Raw genomic sequence first — 24683 nt, 5'->3', positions numbered from 1 at the left:
AAGCTAAGTATGGTCGAGAAAGTTACAAGGTCATGAGGGTAGAGTATGATGAACCATATTTTGACTATGAAATAGTCAACCATTTTGCTCAAGATTACTCAACTCTTAGAGATAGGAAGAAAGACCTTCAACACTATTCTTACTATAAGAACAGTAATCTTAGCTGGAAAAACCCTGTTGCTTCAAGTTGGAAGTCTAAGTACAACTATAGTGCAGTGATTGGTTGGGAATTGGCAACATCTAGTAGGAATGTTGAGCACGATTTTTCTAACTCTTACCATGAACCTCCATATAATGTTTGGATTAATACGGATCCCTTAGAGGAAACTTTGTACACATTTATGGAAGAACAAAGAAACTTTGATGAACACATTAGAATCATTACTGAACAAATTATGGAGGAATTTGGAGAAATTCAGACTCAATTTTCAGAGTTGACCGAAAAAGTTAATTCATATTATTTCAACCAATTCCAATCATATGAGGAAACAATGGAACTAACCTCTAATTTTATTTCATACAAATTTGATGAGGATGATGTCATTACTATTCACAGTGAAAATACATCTCATGCTGAAATTCTTTCAACAACTCCGAATGAAAACAAGTGTTATCATACTAATGTGATAAACCTTATTGTGGAGGAAATTTGCAAAATTTTCTCAAAGAATCAATCACACTATTTCCTCCACGATACCGAAAATGAAAATTTTCTTTATCCTGAGAATGTTACTTATACTTCTATTTTTGAGACACGGGATAAAAGAAAATTCATTTTTGATACTGGATAGTCAAGAATATTGAGTTGGTGAACCAATCTTAGGAGACTTTTCTCCAGTTCGCCAAGACTAATCAGGTTCTATCTTTCCTTGCTTTCTTTATTTCTGGTATATTTTTATTTTTGTTATTTGTTTTGTTTTTCCTTTTTGTTATTTTACTATGATAGTTTGTCTTGTCATTTAGTTTTATTTTTCTAAGAGTCAGTATCATATCATTTTCCATGAGCTCACTCTCTAGGTTTTATCATTGCATCACTACAAGAAAAAATGCTTTTAATAACACCGAAAATGTGTTATCAAAATATACCATAACACTTTTTGATGTGTTAAGACCGACTATGTTATCGTAGGTCAGGGTACTTTACATAACACTTTATCATTGTTATACAGTTGTGTTATTATACTGTCAACGATAACACAATTTCTGTGTTATTTTAATAAATAGATAAGTGTTTAATTATGTTATTTATAGTCAATTATATAACACATTTCAATACTTATAAATTTGTGTTATACTACACTTTAGTATAACACTTTTTTTGTGTTATACTACACTTTAGTATAACACATTTTTTGTGTTATACTACACTTTAGTATAACACATTATTTGTGTTACACTACACTTTAGTATAACACATGTGTTATATTAGCTTAGAGAAACATAATCTTTTTTTACTTACACAAAACTAGGAAAACAAATATGAAAGTTGAAGCCAAATAAGGTAACATAAATAGATTTTTATTAATTACTCAAATTTAATTAAAATATTTAGTCTACTAGTCTAGGCTTAAGAAATCATATTACAACATAATTTATGCCCAATTCAGATTCTTTTATCACTAAATACAAAAAAAGAAATGTATAAAAAAATTAGTGAAATACATTCTTCCATTCTAAAGGCCTCAACTACAAATGTTGTCAAGAATTGCTCCAAAGAAATCATCTCAATATACCTGCACATTGTAAAAAAAAAAGTCATTTTATTATTAAGAACATAAGACTTAAGCTAGTTTCCACCTGTAAGCATATAAAGTTTAAATTAAATTTGTAATAACTCCAAAACTTGACGAAACAGCAGGGTATAGCAAGATGTACTACCATGCAAAACAACGACTGAAGCAACAAAACATGCAACTTAAAACAAGGCTTGTGAAATGTATCAAGATAACAAATATATCATTCTCAATGATCAAAAAGTATGTGAGGAAGAATTGATTCCAGAACTCTAAATTCTGTCAATATATCCCCAAAAAAATTAAAGAATAAAAACAGAATCACACTTTGACTTCTTATACAACAAAATCATAAAGAAAAACAATAAAATAAAAATGCACCTGGAAACTTCTTTAGTATCTTTAATATAAGGTTTAGCCCAATTTCTGCAATAAAACTAAAAATAAAGTTAGAAAAAAGAACTCTTTCTAATAAAAAGAAACAAGAATGTCACCTAGAAACAAGATAATTCTTTGATAACCTTAACATTTAATGAATGAAACATACCCCTCTTTAGATTAAAAACCTTCAAGCTTTTCTTTATTATCAGCTGCATTAGATGAGTGGACAGTAGAAGCAAGGCAAACTGCAACCAAGAAGTAGCCACACCAGGGAAAAGGATCTCGGCTCTATTAATTCTATTGTCTAAAAAGTAATTCAAGGTTGTTCCTGTCACCATTAAAGATCGCAACAGAAGCAAAAAATTCAGTATCTATAAGAGCAACACAGACAAACATCAACATTTAGAAATGGTCAGAGAGAGAGAGAGAATGAAAGAAAGGACCTATAACAATTGTTATGCTTGCAGTGATCACTTCTGTGACTGATAAGCCAACAAAAACCCAAGCATACTGAGTTAAGAGATTTCCAAGGCTAAGTACCACCCCTCCTGCCATTGCAAACATCACAGAAGGCCAATTATCCTGCACCAATCACCTTAACATGAATCGAAACCAAATACATACAATACAATACAATACAACTCCATTATGGAAAACATATGAAATTTTCATTATGTTGTGTTCCTTATCACTGGTCTCTCCAAATAGCACCGCATTCATCAAAGAGAATAGAGAATGAATGAACTAAACTTTATCTAAATATATGCAAGTGTTGAATATTTGTGATTCAACACTTGTAATGAGCTAAAAAATATAATCAATACTGAATTAATCATGAGAAGGAGCAGTCAAAAGAATTATATAAAAAAAGAAGAGGAAAAACAAAAAAGAATGGATTCTAGACATGTCTCATAATAATTGGACCTTTTTATTAAACTTCATGGAGACAAGACTCACAATAAAATTGTCTAGCAATATTTTTATCTCATTTTCTTATCTAACTTTTAGCTTCTAGCTTCTATAAAAATAAATTGATTTTCACCTCTGCTAAATTGATTTTCACCTATGTTAGGGTAAAAATAAAAAAAATAAAAAGGAGAACAGAAGCTTCTATTTTGGGGGTAATCTCTGAAAATTACATAGGCCAAAAAAATATGACAAAAGCCTTTGGCATGCCTTAGTAATCAATGGTGGTCATTATCTAGATGGTATCATCATAGGAAGGAGCACCATCACATTGTACTACATGGTATCATCAGCATTCCTTTATGATTAAATAATAGCATTTCATACTTCCAAACAGGCCCCCCTGTGTGATCGCTACCATCACACACACATAAGAGTACTTAATAGAAAATGAATTGGATAAAATGATCTCTGTAAATGTACCAGAGATATGGGACTTTATGATTTATAGCTTAATAGTACAAAGATACAAAGAGATGGAAAAAGGAGCTGGAAACCAAGAAGTGATTAACAGGAAACTAACCACACTAATCTACTAACTATAGCTGAACCTATATTACAGTTAGAGCTAGCTAACTACATGTGCAAAAGTATTTGAAAACCACATGAATATAGTTAACTCATAGTATTTAGAAATCACATGAATGTTAAATTCTGCAAAAGTAGGCACCAGATAAAATTAGAAAGAGATCCAATTCGTTTCATTCCTGAAAATATCAAGGTACCAAATACACATAAGGACCGAGTATGACTGCCACAAATAAGCACAAATTTAAGGTACTCAAATACAATATATCAAGCAAGCCCAAATGAAACAAATGATACTAAAAGTCAAAAGCTACCTGCCAAATTTATTTTCTATTGGAAAAATGATAAAATTTTGAGGTATTGATATCCCAAGACACGAGGTAAAACCTAAAACATATACGTTTCTCATAGAATTACAGTTAGCAAACTGTATGATTAAGATTATAAAAGCATCCTATACCAAAAAAGAAATGATATTATAGCAAAATTTAACTAAAAAATACATATACAAAAAGCAGAACAAGTTTGCTAACCATTTGTAAAATCCACAAGAAAGAGACAGTAGAGTTGGAATGCTTATCAAAGGAATCAAAGCAGCAAGGACATCAACCTTGGCAAGTTGATGTGGCAACTACCAAATCCCTTGCCATGGTTGGATACATAATTCCTCTTTTTACAGTTAAACTAGAAAAGCCAAATTTAATTTTGCTTGAGGAAGTTAAACGAGCTGTTCCTTATTCTTGGGATCCTGCATCATTGGCAAAGTGAGGAACTTTCATTTATTGTGGTGATTTATAAGACTTTAGTTCTTAGAAAAATTGTTGATATGATGCACCATTTGAACAAGATGTGTATTATCAACTAAATTAATAAGATAGTATTTTGAAATAAACATGCGCTTCCTTATCAATTATCAGATATTTCAATGCCTACTTTGATAAATAAATAATCAAAATGCAAATTTAAGAGCACTGAAAAACTCTGGTGTGTGCTGCTCAATAGAGCAATGGGGCTGTGACCCTAGTAATAGCCTATGCACCTTTTGCACTTTGAGATTTAGTAAGCACTTTCAAAACACAAACTTTATATGCCCCATGAAAATTGATGAAGGAATGGCACCTTAAAATCACTTGTGCCGCAACTTTTTTTATAAAGTATTTAAATGCCAGATTGCAGACATTATTTTGTATTTATCACATTGAGGATATGTAAGGCAGTTATCTTTGATGTTGAGAACAATTTGGTTAGGACAACAGAAACTGACAAGCATTCCACTGTTTTTTTCCCTTTCATTCTTCAGTTTTATTGAGAATTGTGACACTATTTTGGTTACATCATTAGAAATGACAAGACAGAAAATTTGCATCAGACAAGAGGAAAAGTCATACATAACTGATAACTCTAAAGTGTCTAAGAATCATTAACATTTTTTTAACTAGCGAATACTACTATAAATATTTTTGTGGGATACACATTACTACAAAGAAAGCAAAAAATTTAGAAAACAAACATATTTATTGAGTTTTAATAATACTTTTTCAATAGCGGATTGCACATTGGAAATATATTAAGAGGCCACCCAAGGCCAAATGAATTAGTTAACTTACTTTCCGTGGGCAGTTTCTCCAGAAAGCATGACCGCATCAGCACCTTCCCGTGAGCAAAGCTGAAATGCATTGTGGACAGAGGAATGACTATATAAATTGCATAAAATGGAAGAATGATCACATTTAAAATAGCATACATTTTAGACTTAAGAGTAAATCAACTTGAAAGAAATTATCTAGTTTTCTCCAAACTCACAGGATTAAGACCAAGCAGCTTTTGATTGGCTAGAGCTACAACCTAGAGAGAAGAAGGACAAATATAAATGAATGAAAAAAAAATGCTTACTAAATCAGGAACAGTATAGGGATTACAAGTACTAAAATCTTACAGAAAACGCTTCATTTATTTCATAGTAATCAATCTGAGAAGCATCTAAACTAGCATTTGAAATAGCTTTTGGTATCACAAGGGCTGGAGCAGTTGTAAAGAATTCAGGTGCCTACGAAGATAATCTTCTTTGAGCTATGTTTTAGTAACAGTAAAATAGAACTAGGAAGCCAATTCATTGGAGTACCTGAGCTGCATCAGCATAGCCCTTAATCTTTGCAATTACTTGCAATCCAAGTTGAAGTGCCTTCTCTCCACTCACTAGGACTAATGCAGCTGCACCATCACTATTCATGATAAAAACCAAACCATATTAAGGCAAGTTCAAATCTGAAACCCTAGTCACACACATTAAAATAAGAAAAAGGCTGCCCACAGAAAATAAACCAGTTTTGTTGTAGCATAAACTACAATAAGTGTTGCACACCAGTTGCTTAAATGTACAAGAAAGTAAATGAGTATTTAGATAGTACAAGCCTCTAAAAAAAAGGCACAGGAAACAATATATCTGATTGCATTACCACACTAAGTTAATAATTTTTTTTTCAGCATCAGCGATGAGGGGAAAGAGAGAGGTGGGAACCTTATGATTGAAGCATTTCCAGCAGTAACAGAGCCCTCGTTCTGCTTGAAACTTGGTCTTAGCTTTCTTAATTTTGTAGCATCAAACTATGAAGAGAGACAAAAACAAATTAAAAGTACTGAAGCAAGTATTGAAAAATCTAACTTAAAATCTACTTTTAACTAGAAAACCTTACTATGACATAAATATTAATAATTATACAAGTTCACAAAATTTAGTGTATACCATTTAGTATCAAGATAACCCACATTCATATATATTTTTTTTTAAAATGGACCTCAGAAAATCCTAGTACCCTAGAAGCAATCAAGCCAATAAATTGCACTGGTAGAAACTTCTAATTATGGAACAAACTAAAATATATAAAAATGCCAAAACTTACATTCTGCTTTTATCTATGACAGTAATTAGAGCTTTTGGAGGTGGAATGTGATAATCTTAACTTTATTGACACAAATATATATATGCAAAAAACTTAGAGGGACTTCTTCGTGGCTACAAATGACAACTACATAACCACATTGAGTGAAAAGTTAGGTTTAAGCACCTTCATGCAGAGATAAAAGAAACCAGATTATTAGCCGATATGCCAAGTATGCTGAGTGTTTAGGGCCTTACTGATGATATTCCCATGATATTTAGAAACAAGCCAGATCCCAAAGACAAGGCTAAAGCCTCAAAAGTACCAATCATAACAGCTAGCAGTAAAGTTGTGGACACGGATGGTAATTGTTTTCTTTCTGCTATTACATCAAAAGGTCTACTACCATTGCTACTGTTGTTTAGAAAATGCGTCTCTGCACAGCAATCAGTTCAAAAAATAGAAGGATAGTCATTTCTATCTCAATCTTTAATTTGGAACAATACTTTTCTATACAATAATAAATTACAAGGGCATTAAATTTACCTGAAGCAGAAGAATTATTTTCACTTCTTGAAATGTCTTCAGCAACAAAAGAAGTGGCAACACTGAGAAGAGGAATATTAAATAGCTTTGAAATGTAGTTAAAGATGTTCACAGAAACACCAACTGAACCCAACTCCAAAGAGCCTAAGAAAAAAGGAAAATGCAGAACTTAATGAATAGTCAAGATATCACCTAGAGTAGACCTAAGGATATCTATAAATTCACTCTTGAGACTAAAAGCATTCAGAATTTTACTACAAAGAATTAAGAACAAAATTCCAAAACCATAGAGGAGAAGAAAAACCGTCAGACGAAATCAAAATCTCAGGCAATCAAAATCTCTGAAACATTCTTACTATTCAAACAAACAATCATTTAAAATATGCTTATAATTCTCTGAGACATTTTGTGAAACAAACAATAAGTTCAAAACATCAAATATTCTTAATATTCTCTGACACATTTTTCCAAACACTTGTGTGCTTTAAAAATGAAAAGCTGAGCAAAATAAAAGATTTGAAACCAAATGTCCAAATGAATCTTCTCAAGTGGAAACAAGATATTAAGCAATATATAAACCAGTAACCACATCAATTACTCACAAAAATATAAAGTATAAACCCACTACTCAATTCTATATTATCTATTTCAGCATTCAATCTTCTCAATAATAACTATTTCAGCTTTCAATCAATTCGATAATAACAAAGAAAATTTTGAATACAAAGAAAGAAGAGAGCTGACAGAACCTGTTGGAGGAGTCCCTTCCTGCGCCGCTGCAATTGGTCTGAATACAAGCGGATTTACAGAAATATTGATAACAAAATTTAAAGCATTAAAGAGATCTTCCTTTGACCAAACACCTTAACTACAGCCACTATATAGCCAAAATAAACCCAGAAGAAAAACTGGTAGGAGCTATGAACTAGGCTCATGGAAATTGGGAAAGAAAATAAGAATTTAGCAACAAGCTATTAAGTTATTTTCACCCTCATCATCAAATAATAATATCAAGATTGTCAAACAGATGCATACAAAAATATCCTCTCCTGGACATGGAAATCAGATATCAATAGCAGATAGTAATACTGCCCACTCTTGTTATTATACGTTAGGTACTTCATTTATTCTTTACTTATTCTGTTCTTTTTTTTTCTTTTTTATTAGTATTAGTTTTGGATTTGGAGTATAACATTTTACAAATATTTTCAGAGCAGTGGAATATCAAAATTATATGCAAGGTTCAACTTCTACATATAACAAGTTTTCCAGCAATTATTTTCTAGCCAAATGAAAAGTTGCCATGAAAAAATATTGCATAAACAAAATGCAGCAACCTGTTTGAAAACCTCAAACTATGAACTTTGCACATGTACTTGTGATTGCTGCAACAATCAGAGTGATTTTAACTAAGCACGAGGATAAAACATATAAACTTGTTGCAAGATCAGGTATGCAAAAATCAAATAATACTTGCATTAGCTCTCAAAAAGATTTCAGATCAAGTTTACAGAGAGGATTCACATCATCCTATGGTGAGTTCTAGATTTAAGTGTGTCCATCTCTATTAACCAAACATGATACTTAAATAGCTGGATGGAGAATCATGAAATATATATGAGACAGAGACTACTAATTATGAACTTAAATATAACTATGCAAATTACCTTAATGATTCCCTCCAAGTAAGCATCATCTTATTGGCTCTTGTATCCATCTCACATTTATTCTGTGTTATTGAGAACACTTTGTAGCCTTCTCTTTAATACATCTATGCTATCAAAATTTATAAAAGTTATTCCTCCACAAAATTTACCTTGTAGCTAGTCCTCCACAAAATTGCTGCAACAAAGGAAATTCATCTCTGCTATCAAAATTTATTAAAGAACAACAAAAAAAATCACAAGTTGCCTAAAATATCTTATACACAGTGACGTGCTTCTTACGAGTTAATTAGATATATAGGTGTAGAATAAAGAGCTGGATGAACAGCCACAAGCAACCAAATCCAAAGCAGTCCTTCCCAAATCAAGATTATGGTATGTAGACATCATTATTGTAAGCAAGACCAAAAAACTGAAATCGTCAGAAAACACTCTGAAATCAAAAACCCAAATGTAAATTCTACTGGAAAAGTCAAGGGAAAATCAGCCCCCAAAGAAAGCATATAAAGTAATTCTTGTAAATTGAAAAACAGAGTAATTCTTGTAAACATAAAAGAAAAGTTGAGCAAAAACGTAAATTTTGAGGCATCCAAAATCATGAACAAACTTAAAACGATGAAAACTTGGTTCGATCAATTCAAATGCAACACCAGTGTAGTTTTCTGAAATGCAAATACAAAAAAAGGACCCGAAAAAATAAGTTTCAAAAACAGAGAAATCTAAATCATTTGAATTCTTACATGAAGACATATTTCACAGGTTGTATTCCCTTTCTTGTTACACCATTCCTATATACAATCTTTATGAGCAAACTGAAAGATTTTGAACAAGAAAAGCAAAAAAAGGATTAGAATTAGACAGTTCCAGAGCAAGCACAAGGAGCTTCCAAACACACCCAAAAGGGAAGTCCATAACTAAACATAGTTGAATACATCAAAAACCCTCACATATTATATAATTTACAACAATATTATTGGCATTTTCATTCAGTAAATTATATATATGTGCATATATATTAAATGCACTAACATATATATCATTGAGATTGTATCTTCTATGAACATTGTAAAGAACCCCGACTCATTCAAATAAAGTTAGTTCAACATATCATTAAAGCCTACCCCAAAACAATTAGAAACAAAAAGACTAAAATACAAAAAAAACACATCATATTGGGAAAAAGGAATTACCAGTAACCTCCACCTTCGTCCTAGACATTGTGAAAACTTGAAATCTCTTCCCACCATAGTCGATAACCTTAGCCATAACCCAAGCTAAAATCTTGTCTTTGATCCAAACCCAATTAGTTAGTGGCTACAATTTTAGAATCTGATTTTTAAATTAAAAACAACACTTGAATCTCTTGATATTCATTTCAAGCACAAATGTTGTTACTTATTTTTCAAAGATAATATTAATAAAAAAACACAAAAATATGGGTTGGAAAGATCTCACCTCAATCCTCTTTTTCCATGCCAACAATTCCTAATATACATGTGTTTATGCGTGTGTGAGTGAGTGTGTGTATGTATATATAGAGAGAGAGAGAGATAGAGAAAGAGAGAGAGGTAAAGACTAAGATAATTACTAAAAAGGCTTGAATAGAGAAGTGTTTATTGAACTAGAGACTATTAAATGGATAGAAAATAGTAGGGCAAACAAATGGAGTTGGGCAGAGAAGATGAGAGATGGACAGAGAGAGTACGATGCATAGAGATATAGCCATGGCTTCTTTTCTCAAAATTTAAATGCTAAAATATTACAAAGAGGACAATCACATACATCCCTTTCATCGAGTCTGACATAGGCTCTCAATCTTTTAGCTGAATTAATAGCTTTCCTTAGCAGATTAGGACATCCACTTCCAGCAATCACCTCATTAACATTAGCCCACAAAAAAAAGTTAATCCTTTATATATTTATAATGTTAAACCACGAAAATGCTCCTAAGATAACTAGTAAAAGCCCATGAAAGTGTGCTTGTGTTGGTGTTCAACTCAAACAAACAACCACATGAGATGAAGAAAATAGATTTCACAGTTGGCTGACTCAATTTCACACAAACATTGACCAAATATATGGAAAATTGAGACTAAGTATGAATAAAGTTGAGCTTTTGTCTCATATTTTCTCGGCAACCAAACAAATAGAGAAAGAAAGAGATAATTTACTTGAGAACATCGTAACGGTCACGAGCGAAGCTGAGACAGGGGTCTTTCAAAAGGCTCATATTCTTGTATAGACTGTCAGCCTCATCTTTGACAAGGGTTTCGCTGAAGTAACCCTTGGTGGTCAATCGGTCGACGAGGGCCGTCCATTCAGGTCAGGGGTGACGAGAGTCTTCGGCGTTATCTAAGGCGGTGACAGTATCAACGGCAGCGGAGGAACAGTAGCAAGGATTGGGATTTGGATTGTGAAGGAATAAAGGGTTTCGTCGAGTTGATAATGGAAGGGTGTAATAGGGATGGAGCTTTGTGTGAAAAAAATATAAGTGGCGGGCTCCAAAATAAGTTACCGCCCTTTTTTCTATTACTTTGCCACATAGAATAGTTTTTCATAATACTTTTTTATTAGTATTATATTCATATGATATGGAAAGGGGTATTTGGTGTAGTGCATGCTTCTCCTGTATATACTTTTAAACAATGAGGACATTGTCTAATTTTGGTTAGGGGTAGTGAGCATATTCATGTTGATTTTTTTCATATTAATGTTTTCATGGTAAAAAAAATTTAAAAATTTACTTACTTATTCTTGCAAAATGTTACTTTTGAGTCAATTTTTGTTATCTTTATTACTACGAGTTTTTATGGAGGTATATAATGCACATGCCAAAAGTTGTGGTAAGATGGTCATTAGCACATATTTACTTAAAAATTTGTCATGTTTAAGTATTTCATTATTTTCCGTTAGAGGTGAGACTTGAGAAAATAAATTTTAATTTTTTATTGAATCTTAGAAATGGTTATAACTATTTGGACATAGTATTGTGGTATAAATGGATGATGTTTTAGGCATTATATTTTCTATAGACAAATCTTATTAGAAAGCCTTTTTATTATGTTCTTCACGAAAAAAATAGAAGAAAAAGAAAAGGAAGAACACAAGAGCAATAGTTCTATCATTATGTCTCTTGTGTTCAAGAAAAATGTGTGTATTAATTACATGTTTTATTTGTTTATGACTCTTAGAATAAATGTAAATATTGACTATTTAACTTATAAATTCTGAAAAACTGGTTTTGTGGTACTTTTTGTGGTGGTTGTCCAAATAGTTTGTATCTTGTCTTTGTTTCAATGACTATTTAAAAATTTGTCCTAAAAATTATATCCATTTGATGAGTGCTCACTTATTTATTTCAAACTCCATGAGTGAAACCCTTAACTTTAAATATTTTCAATTCCATCAGAGGCTAATGGAGTTGAGACTTTTACTTGGCATAATTTTCAAGGGCTTTATGTGTTATGGTTTGTGATAAGAAGGTTCAAGTTTGGTGCACACACTCACAACTCTAGATTTATTTAAAGTAATTTGGATAACTCTTATTGAATTGTTACTAACAATATGTGTTAATACTTTGGTTCTTTTATAATTTTTTACGTGAAATATATCGTGTGACATTTATCACTTCGCTTGAATTGCTAGATACTAGCAATACGCTGGTTGGGGTTGTGATTAATGCTCAAATTTATAGATTTTAAGCTTCAATTATGTACATAAATTCAATTTAAATTAATTATGTTTACAATTTTAATTGTAAGATCATTTTTAGTTGGAAATATTTAATTTACTTTGATTTTGTGTTATTTTTCAGATTTGAGCAAAATAGTATAAATAAAAAATAATTTACAAAAAAGCTCAAAGCCCAACCTATGAGAGAATCAACCCAAGCCATTATTGAGCCAAATACAAGCCACTCTGCCACGTGTCCTCATCAGATTCGTTGAGCCCAGCCGAGCCAACCATGTCTCAGCCAAATGTACACCACAACCCAATGGAGGAGCAATTATAGTCCACACGCGAATGTGCTTTGTCCCTTCGGCAATTGAAGCATGATCCGTGGGCCCCAGTTTTCCCTCACTCACCTAACAACTCTCTTCCAAAGCCTCTAGATGCCAACACATGTCTCACTTGTCCCATTTAGCATTAGATTTTGAAGCCACTTTCTCCAAGTCTTAATGCGCAAAAATACCAATTTTGGGATCAAAATTTCACTATAAATAGGACCCAAAACTAGTGTAAAAGGCATCAGATTTTAGAGAGAAAAAAAATACACTTTGTTATTTTGTCATTTCTTTATTTTTAATATAGTTTTGCTTATTTTAGGTGACAAAAATGAGTGAACTACTATAGAAATATTGGTGAGGTTAGAGTATAGCGTTTGAACTTCTCATTCTTAATAGTGATTTTGATTCTTTTTAGTACTGCATCTCCTCATCTCATTAATTATTATGTTTCTTTTCTTTTAATTTATTTTCTAAAATTATTTACCATCTTGTACATAAGTCATGAGATCTCACTGTTTCTTTAAAATAAAACATTTTCAAGTCTTAAAACTTAATCTAACATAAAAAAAAATCATAGTCCAAAAGTAATAAAAGTTCATTACGTCTTTAAAACAATAAAACGTTGTCAACCCTCCGCTAACATGTTAGACCCACGCCTCGAGCTCGTTTCACTCACTGCGTTGCTTTGCCTTTACTTGCACACAGAGTACCCATGAGCTAATGCCCTGTAAGAAGAGCAATGTAGGACATAACCCCCTAACCAGATAATACAACATAGCTTAATCAGAACCTTAAGCAATAACAATTCATATAATACCGATACAATACATGCTATACTCACACACATAACAAAAAAAGTATCATACCGCACATTATGCTCACATACGATAATCAACCATACACTCATATTGATCAGACATGAAATGTAATATGCCTTGCCTCGTGTTATTCTCACACTTGGCATCCAACGGGGCATTCACTTACCACAAGTTGTACTCACCAATGATAAGCTCTTAGTGTACCTGGAAGTGTTATGCTCACACGAGTAGCGAAAACCCTAGCACTATTCTCATGCTAACAATACTAAGTGTGTACAGTAATCAACCACAGTACATAACATAAATAAATACAAACTAAGAAACAAGGTTGTATGCTTAAACACACACCATGTGTGCAGATGTCCACTCTTCTTACCTCAATTGCAAAAAAAAAATTATTCCTTTATTCTACCTCGAACTCCTCACTGAGTGTCCTTGTTGAGAACTAGATCCTAAACACCCAAAAATACAATGACACACTCAAAACAAAATTATGAAACACATCAAGGTTTCACCACAAAATTACAACCTATAATACTAATAATCACAATTCTTATCATCTTTATGCACAAAACAAATAGATCATAATCAAATAAATGACCTCAAATTACTAAATCAAATTCAAAGTTTATTTTTACGCCTATAAATTCATATTAAACTAAGTATATCCTTATAATTATTTATTTTCAATAATTATCATTTTAATTGCATATAATTCCCAATATAATTGGATACTCAATACAATTACCCCATACCAGAATCTAACATGCTTCCTAACCATTTATACAGATTATGAAACATGATTAAACAACTTAGAAACTCATAAAAAGAATTGTTATTATTTATGCATAAATTACACCTTTTTTACATGCATAAAATACCAAATAATTAACCAGAAATAACAAATCAACCTAACATAGTTCTAAATCAGTCCCAGACACTAAGATACCATTTTAACTTCATAAAAACAGTGCCCAAACAGTAAACAATAATTATAGCAACATCAAGCTATTTTATATAATCTATCTACGTAGATAACCCATTTTAATTCAAACAATTCAAGATAAATAATAAAACAGTAAAAAATTATCCCAAATTTCACAGAATGGCTTCTAATCATTAAACAAGCTTACAATAATTATTTTGAGCCATTTATATTAGCCTAGGTATTTTCTATCATTTATTTAAGAAATAACCAAATAAATTCAAGAAAATTACAAAAACATTTAAACCTTCAATCTAAACATACAGAACAGTTCGGTATCAATCACAGATCATATTAAAATTATTTTAGAATTTTCTGAACAGTTTAAGTATTTTTCATAATTATTTCCTAAGAAAAATTAAATAATTCATAATAAATCAAGAATTTATCAAAAAAATATATATATCAACCTTCACCAAACACTCTAAATTATCATGTAGAATCTAAAACAAGAAAAAAAAATTAAAAAAAACCTCTGGAAATGCCCAGATCGGGTTTGCCGGAGCTATCACCGGAGTTGTCTTCTTCTCTAGCGTCGGCGACTCTAGGGCTAAGTTTCGCTGCGTTCCAACCCTTCTCTTGCTTGGAAAATGATCCCCTTGTTTCCAGAACTTCAAAACAATAAACCCCAGCCTAGAAAGATCCGTAACCCCTTGTTTCGAAGTCTTCTTCTCCAAGTCCGGTGTACCGCCAAAAATGAAGCAAAAAAATGCACCTTGCATTTTAAGCCTTTAAGCTCTAATTCTTTACGTCCAAATTAATCCTTGAAGTCCCCTAAGCGTGTACACACACCTCCATGCACCCATAATTTTTCTAAACACTCTCAAATCTGAAATCCTCCAAGAACCTTAACTTTAATGGTGAAATATTGTGGATTTCGAAAACAACACTTCTAGGTCTTTTCATCACATCAAAAACCTTCCTTAGATCATAAATAATGCATCTAAAATGTACAAAACAATCCAAATTTCTCCTAAGCTTCCCAAACCCAAAATTATCCTTTCTCTCTCTAGGTTTTGTGAGAGAAACTGTTCTTTCTCTCTCTTTGATTGCTTCCCACGATTTCTCACTCAGAAATTCTCTTGGTCGTGCTATAACAAGAAATAAAAGAGTAAAAGATAACTTGGTTGATATTTGAACGCTTCTTCCTCCAATTCCCACAAAACTAGGGATTTTAACTTTATATTAAAAAATTAAACAATTAAAATAAATAATATCTGGTTATATCACGAATTTTAATCAGATATTTGTGATGTTGTTTATCATAAAATGTCCTCAAAATATCCATCAACAAATCCCAAAAATAGGGACATTATAGTCATGTCATAATAACTCATAAAAAATTTAAAAAAAAAAACTTATATCATATTATTATTATACTCATAATAATAAAAATATTCATAAAATAAATAATAACTTTAACCCGAGTCATTATTTATTTATTTGGCATTATGCACATGCCCGGATTTTACAATCATTCCCAAGATATTTAAACATAAGAAACCGTGAATTTTGTTGCCATAGGAATCCATACATATCTAGACCCATAAATATGCAAATGACAAAGATACCCTCTGTAATGACCCAAATTTCCTAATAAGGCTTGAGACCTTGATTAGGAGGTCGGGAGGGCCATAATTGATTTATTATGTAATTAAATGATTATATGCATGTTTAGGTGTATGAAATATGCATGTGAACCCATTTCTGATCAAGTGGGCAATTTTCATATATTGGCAGTTTCGGGTATATTTGGCATATATGTGATATATGTGTGGTGCTTCATTATTATTTGGTTATGCTAGGGTTACTCAGCACGAGATGATCCTAGGAGGCAAGCTAGTGGGAAAGTCACAACGGGATTCATACTTGACTCGGAGTGAGTCAGGGTTATTTAGTACATTACTAGGTTATTAGGTAATGGGAATAAATATTTGATGATAAATTTGGAAGTTAGTGAGATCAGGGGAAATTCTAGGAATTTTGACTATTTTACCCCCGGTGGCGTTTTCGGGACCCCGGGCATTAGGATTTGATTGAGGCTACTTAAGCTTGAAGTAACCTGTTAGAATTATAAAAGAACGTTCAGAACGTTCTCTCTTCCTCCCGTTCCCTTTTCGTCACCCGATCGCATTTTCGAAGGAAACTTGAGTTCTAGGACTCGGATTCAAGCGAGGATTGAGGCATAGCGATTCTAGGGAAGATTAGAAGCTTATTAGCTGGAGGATTTAGTGAGAAACAACATAATCAGAGGTAATCCAAGTTTTAAGTTCTTAATTTTTAAAGTTTTTAAGCTTTGATTGGATTTTATGTTTTGATGAGTTTTTGGATGAATTGAAGCTTGGGTTTTATTAGTTTTGGGAGATTAGAATGTTTGGGAACTTTAATTTTGAGATTCGGATATGTTGGGGTCAGATTTGGAGTTTTGAAGCTCGAAGAACACAGCGCTAGGTGCTCTATTTTGGGGGTTTTGGTTATGCTTGTAGCACTATAGCGCCCATAGGTAGCACTGTAGTGCTACAAAGTCTTCAGAATGGGGTTTGTTGGTACTTTTTGGGGTTTTGACTCGAGGGCTCAGGGGATGATTTCACCACCCTGTTTGGTGGGATTGGAGGTCCCGAGAGCGCGGGTTTGGTCCCGGGATTTGGGTTTTGGAACTTGAACTCATTAAAACACCGTTTATGGTTGTGATTAGGTTATCTCTAGGGGCTTGGAAGCAGGATCGTGCTCGAGGGTCGTTCATTGGTAACCTGTACTTGGACCAAAGGTAAGAAAACTACACCCAGTATGTGATGCATGTGATGCATAAGATACATGTGATTAGGGCATGGCATGAATGTTTAATATGAGATTGATCAAAGCTTAAGTCTCTGTAAATGTGCATGTTCATAATTATGCTAGTGAATGTTGAGTAAGCATGTTGAATGCCCTGTATTTGGATATTTGACATATGATATATGTCTAGTTTCATTGCTTACTTGTGAGTGGAACTAACTCCATAGTCAGAATCGGCAATGGTGTTAGTATTGACTGTGAAGTTGTGACTCATTAGTCAAGTTCGGCAGTAGTACTGAGCACTGGTCGTATGGAATTGACTTATGAGTCAAGAGCGGCATAAGCGTAATGAACGCAGAGCCTAAAAGATTAGATCTAATCAGCATAAGCATTGAATGAATCATCATGAGCATTAATGCTTGACCGACCTCAAGTTCGATGAAAACTAAAAGCGCTTGTCTAGCCTAAAGGCTGGTTACTTAGAGCCAGGGCCAAAAGGCTCAGGTGACCGCATCGTCACATGGCTAAGGGTGCGGAGCCCAAGTTCATGACTCACTCATTTGTCACTTATCTGATTAGGGTGCGGAGCCCAAGTTCGTGACTCACTCATTTGTCACTTATCTGATTAGGGTGCAGAGCCCACAGTGTGACTCTTTAGTCACTTATCTGATTAGGGTGCAAAGCCCAAAGTGTGACTCTTTAGTCACCTATCTGATTAGGGTGCAGAACCCAAAGTGTGACTCTTTAGTCACCTATCTGATTAGGGTGCGGAGCCCAAAGTGTGACTCACTCATTTGATTTGGGCTACAAGCCCCAGTATGATTACCAAAATCATAAAGTGTTATTAACTCATCTGATTAGGGTGTAGAGCCCAAGTGCATGACTTAATTGTCACTTATCTGAGTCACTTATTCTAAGATGGACACATTAGCCATCTATTCTCATTATTACTTGATAAGTCATCTATACAAAGGGCAGGGCCAACAATCATTATTTAGACTTATTTGCATGCATGAATAGGGCTATTATTGCTAGGCATGCCTATTATGATTTAGTAATATGTTATTACATGTTCATGAGCATATTGAGTTTTCTTGCTGAGCTTCGGCTCACGGGTGCTATGTGGTGCAGGTAAAGGCAAAAGAAAGCTGGACCATCCTTGAGTTGGAGAGCTTAGGTGATGATGTGTACATATATGACTGCTCGACCGCCACGGCCCAGGGTTTAAAGAGGAACTAGGGTTAAACCCTATTTTTCCGCTTAGGTCGGCTGGTTGTAAATCTTTTGTTGTAATTAACCTTTAAAATATATTTTTGGGATCCCAATGTATACAGTAAATATTTTAGTGAAACGTTGTATCTTTGACCAAAAAATTTAACCCTAAACTGTTAATCATACTTATTTACATGATTATGGCCAAATGACTCGATTAGCAAACTTTTTAAAATGCACACCGTAACAGTCCCTGGGTAGTAAGGTGTTACACCCTCAATAGAAAAATTACAAAACTACCCTTCCGGGAAACGAATATTACAAATTATCCCCCCCCCCCCTTAAAAAATATTTTGTCCCGAAATTTCACTAAAACAATTCCGGATACTGCTATAGCATATCTGATTCGAGTTCCCAGGTTGCTTCCTCAATAGCAATGTTCCTCCACATCACTTTCACTAAGAAAATAGTCTTATTCCTTAGGACCTTGTCCTTCCAATCAAGAATCTTCATCGGACACTCATCGAAAGAAAATCTTCCTACAAACCCAAAGTCTCGTAGCTTAGCACATGTGACGGATCTAACACATATTTACGAAGTTGTGACACATGAAACACATTGTGCACCTCGGCTAACGATTGTAAGGCTACCCTATAAGCCACATTACCAACTCTGTCCAATATCTCAAAAGGACTGACGTACCTGGGATTTAACTTCCCTTTCTTGTCAAACATTTTCACCGCTATTCCTTTCTGTGGTGTCACACGAAGAAACACATGATCACCATCCTCAAATTTAACATGTCTTCGCCTCAGATCTGCATGAGATTTTTGTCTGCTTTGAGTTGTGACCATTCTAGCCCTGATCTTTTGAATAGCCTCATTAGTACATTGAACAGCATCTAGCCCAAGAAGTTTACTTTCTCCCAACTCATCCCAATGGAGTGGGGACCTACACTTTCTTCTGCACAGCATTTCATAAGGAGCTACCCTAATGGTAGACTAATAATTTTTGTTATAAGGGAACTCAATTAGAGGCAGATATCTACTCCATGATCCCTGAAAATCTATGACACATGCTCTCAGCATATCCTCCAGAATCGGATTTGTTCTCTCGGTCTCGCCATCTGTCTAAGGATGATATGCGGTACTGAACTTCAACCGAGTCCCCATCGCTTTTTGTAAAATTTCCCAAAATGATGACGTAAACCGGGCATCTCGATCACAGACAATGGAGTATGGCATCCCATGTAACCTTACTATTTCATTTAAATAAAGTTCAACAAACTGGTCCATGGAAAAAGTCATGTGTACTGGTAGGAAATGGGCGGATTTTGTATACCTATCCACTATTACCCAGATTGAATCGTGGTCTTAGGTAACCCTGTCACAAAGTCCATAGATATTTCCTCTCATTTCCACTCTGGAAGATTCAGTGGCTGGAACAGTCCTGTTGGTCTTTGATGTTCTGCCTTGACTTGTTGACAAGTTAAGCATTTTGCCACATAATCCGTAACATCCCTTTTCATACCAGGCCACCAATACAACTTCTTTAGGTCATGATACATTTTAGTGGTCCCAGGGTGAACTAAGTAGGGTGTAGTATGAACTTCTGTCAAAATCTCATTCTTAAGCTCATCACTATCAGGCACACAAATACGTCCCTTAAACCTTAATAACCCGGTGTCTGAAACAACGAAGTCCTTGGCAGTTCCATTCTGTATATCCAAATTAATCCTTGGAGTCCCCTAAGCTTGTACACACGCCTCCATCCACCCATAATTTGTCTAAACACTCTCAAATTCGAGATCCTCCAAGAACCTTAACTTTAATGGTGAAAATGGTGGATTTCAAAAACAACACTTCTAGGTCCTTTTATCACATCAAAAACCTTCCTTAGATCATAAATAATGCATCTAAAATGATCAAAACAATCTTGATTTTCCCTAAGCTTCCCAAAACCGAAATTATCCTTTCTCTCTCTAGGTTTTGTGAGAGAAACGGTTCTTTCTCTCTCTTTGATTTCTTCCCACGATTTCTCTCACTCAAAAACTCTCTTGGTCCTGCTATAACAAGAAATAAACGAGTAAAAGATAACTTGGTTGATATTTGAACGCTTCTTCCTCCAATTCCCACAAAACTAGGGATTTTAACTTTATATTAAAAAATTAAACAATTAAAATAAATAATATCTGGTTATATCTTTAATTTTAATCAAATATTTGTGATATTGTTTATCATAAAATGTCCTCAAAATATCCCTCAACAAATCCCAAAAATAGGGACATTATAGACATTTCATAATAACTCATAAAAATAATAATAAAAAAAACTCATACCATATTATTATTATTATTATATGCATAATAATAACAATATTCATAAAATAAATAATAACTTTAACCCGAGTCATTATTTATTTATTTGGCATTATACACATGCTGGAATTTTACAATCATTCCCAAGATATTTAAATATAAGAAACCATGAATTTTATTGCCATAGGAATCCATACATATCTAAACCCATAAATATGAAAATGACAAAGATACCCTCAATAGCAAAATTACAAAACTGCTTTTCCAGGAAACGAATATTACAGATGGCAACCTTGATATTCATGGCCTCATCGTTCGTGGCCTTGCTTTTCTTTGCCTTGCCAATTGTGGCCTCGCCAATCGTGGCCTCGCCATTCTTGGAATTTTCAATCGTGGCCTTATCATTTGCTGCTTTGCAACTCTATTCGTGGCCTCGCCAATCATAGCCTAGTCTTTCGTGGTCTCACAAATTGTGGCCTTGCCATTTGTAGCCTCGCTAATCGTGGCCTCACCGTCCGTGGCCTCACCAATCGTGGTCACACCGTAGGGTTAAGAACACCACCCTTGTAGATTAACATATAATCCCTAGTCCACCTTAAATACTTTAGAATATGCTTAACTGATATCCAATGTTCTGGTCCTGGGTTTGACTGATACCTACTCACTACTCCCACTACATATCAGATATCTGGTCTAGTACACATAATAGCATACATCAGACTTCCAACTGCAGATGCGTAAGGAACTTTTCTCAGTTCATCTTCCTCTTCAGGATTCTGGGGAGACTTCTTCTTTGAAAGATGAATTCCATGGCAGGACGGTAGATGTCCTTTCTTCGAATTTGTCATTGAGAAAGCATTTTATCAATGTGAGCTTGTAACACCCTGGATATTTAAGACCGTTACACTGTGTGTTTATAAAGGTGTTAGACTTGCTATTCAAGTCATTTAATTAAAAAACGTGTTACTAAAACTAAAGTAGAACTAGGGTTAAAAGATTTTGGTCTCAAAAGCCGCATTTCTTATAAATAAACATTTTCTGTTTACACGGGATCCCAAAAATAAAAAGATTAAACCATTTACAAAGATTCAAGATTTAAATACAATAATTAGCCACTCTAAGGCAAAACAGACTGTTAGGCATTCCTTTTCCTGATCCACTCCTTGGCCATGGCGGCCGAACAGCTGACTATGTACATTCAGCCCCACAGCTCTCCATCTCAGGATTGGTCCAACTTGCCTTTGCCTTTTCCTACACCACGGAGCACCCATGAGCGAAGGCCCAGGAAGAAAACACAATAACAGAGCACAAACAATCAACAGACAATCCAATATATCATATCTCATAAACATGTTCTCAATAGTCTAAGCATCCATGATAACCAAGTATTAGCATACCAAATATATCATTTCACATCAACAATCAATTCACAAATGATAACTAGGATTAGTGCCCTTAGGTCGCATCCTATGTTTATCCCACTGACTCCGGCCCGCTTAAACCGAGCTCAGCGAATGTTAAGCTGTCCTCGGCTACCAGTGGCCAAGCCGCGCCTTGTGCGCAAATATTGTATACGGCACCCTTAGGCCGTTTATCACATGTCCCATGGCATAATACCATCTTTGACATTATACAGATATGGGGAGCACTTAGTCCCATCACAAACACATAACCGGGTGCAGTTTTCTTACCTTTAAATTTGCTAGCTTCGTTCACTTTGATCCTTGAGCACGATCCCCCTTGAGCCCTAGCGCACACCTAGTCATAACCATAGATCAGAATCATCACCAACCTCAAGTCCAAAACCTAACCTCGGGTCCAATCCCGAGCCCTCGGGAAGCTCCAATTCCACCAAACGGGGTGGTGGAATCGAACCCTGAACCCCCGGGCAAAAACCCTTGAAAATAACTCAAAAACCCCTTTCTAGAAATAGGGTAGCGCTACAGTGCTCTTTGGAGGGCGCTACAGTGCTAAAAACAGAACCCAAAAACCCCCAGACAACCTGGTCTAGCTCTATAGCGCCCAAAGGCTATCGCTGTAGCGCTAGTCACAGAATCAGCAACCCTGCATTTTTCCTTCCTGCGATTTTCCCGAGCCAAACCTTACCAAAACTTTTCCAATCTTCAACCAAACTTAAAAACAATCTTATCCACATGCTCCACTCATCCTAAGCATCCCAAATACACATAACCCAATCACATGCATCCCTAAACATAGAATTCACCGTAGCTGAACCTCAAACTCAGAAACTTCAGCAAAACAACCAAAACCTCATAATTAAGAGCTAGAATTTCATACCTTCAATGGGGATTCGACCTTAGGTTAGCCTCTACACCTCCTTGGCTTACTCCTCCTCAAACCCTTAGCTTGAATTCCCTAGAATTCCCATCAAATTTAGCTTAGACATCTTAGTTCAACATGGAAACCAGAAACTAAAGAAAACCTCAAAGTCTTACCTCAACTGATGAATAACCCCAGCTAGATTTCCCCAATCTGATCAAGACCTCAAGCTCACAATCTTAGCGTTAAGCTCCTTTGATTCTAGCCTCAAACCTCCAGATGAAATATAAAGCCCGTTTTCCAAACATGCAATACACAATTGTGATCCATTGAAAGAAATAGATATATTAGAACTTGTAAAAGTCATAATAGATTGTTCTAATTGCAACATGGAAACTGAAATTAAATTTCTACTAAAATCTGGAATAAAAAATACATCTTTCAAAATTAAATAATTTTTTTCTAGCTTCAGGCGAGCCCTTCCTCTAGCTTGGACCGCAATGTACGCTCCACTCCCAACTCTAAGCTTTAAGCCGCCTTCGTCCACTTCCTCCCACGATTCAATAAGCTGTAAAGAGTTACATACATGGTTAGTAGATCCAAAATCAATAATCCAAACGAATTTATCATTCTCTAAAACACATGTTTCTAAGATAAATGAACTATAATCATTACCTTTGTTTTACGCTGCTAGAAACTTGGGGCAATCCTGTTTTTAATGCCCCTTCTCATTGCAGTGAAAGCACTTACCTTTACCTTTCTTGTTTTTCTTGTTCTTCCCCTTAGGTGTCTGTGAACTTGTCTTTGCAGCCTTTGCAGGCCTGGGTTTGGTGTTTCGTCCACATTTCTTCTTGTTTCCAGCTTTCGAAGATGAAGCTAGGTTAGCTTTAGCCATAGCTGGATCAGCAACAGTAGTCTTCTCTTCTCCTCCCTTACTTGGTCCACCCACGATAGACTCGAAAGTCTGAACCTCGATCATGAGTTGCGTCAGACCATAGTTGAGTTTATTCATTACATAGCTGGTGGTGAACGCCAAGAAAGCTGGAGATAGACTGTTGAGGATTAAGCCAACTTGAGTCTCCTCATCTAATATTGCTCTATGCAGTTCAGCTTCCTAAAAGTAGTTGGTCATTTTGATCAGATGATCACGAACGTATTGAGATGGTGCCATTCGAGCATTGGCATACTTCTTGGTGGCCTCAAAACGAGTTTTCATTAATTTTTCCCCAAACATGTCTTGGAGTTTATCCATGATTTCGTAGGTCGTCTAACATTCTCCATATTTGTCTTGAGAGTGTCGACCATACTAGTCAACATGTAGTATCGTGCCTTGTTGTTAGCCGCCTGCCAACGCTCGTATTTTTCTCTAACACTCTTGGTAACTCCTTTATCTGGAACTTCTGGGGATTCTTCAATCATGACGAACTTGGAGTTGTCACCAATCAACACTATCTTGATGTTCTGCTTCCACTTAAGGAAGTTTTCTCCAGTGAGTTTCTCCATAGAAAGTTGAGAAAGGATGGGAGTAGACTCAGCCATAATAATACTACATATTAACAATAAAATAGAAATCAATCACATTTGCTCCATAA

The sequence above is a fragment of the Humulus lupulus genome, chromosome 7, assembly GCF_963169125.1.
Source record: "Humulus lupulus chromosome 7, drHumLupu1.1, whole genome shotgun sequence".
NCBI lineage: Eukaryota > Viridiplantae > Streptophyta > Magnoliopsida > Rosales > Cannabaceae > Humulus > Humulus lupulus.
This window is presented reverse-complemented; position numbering follows the sequence as displayed.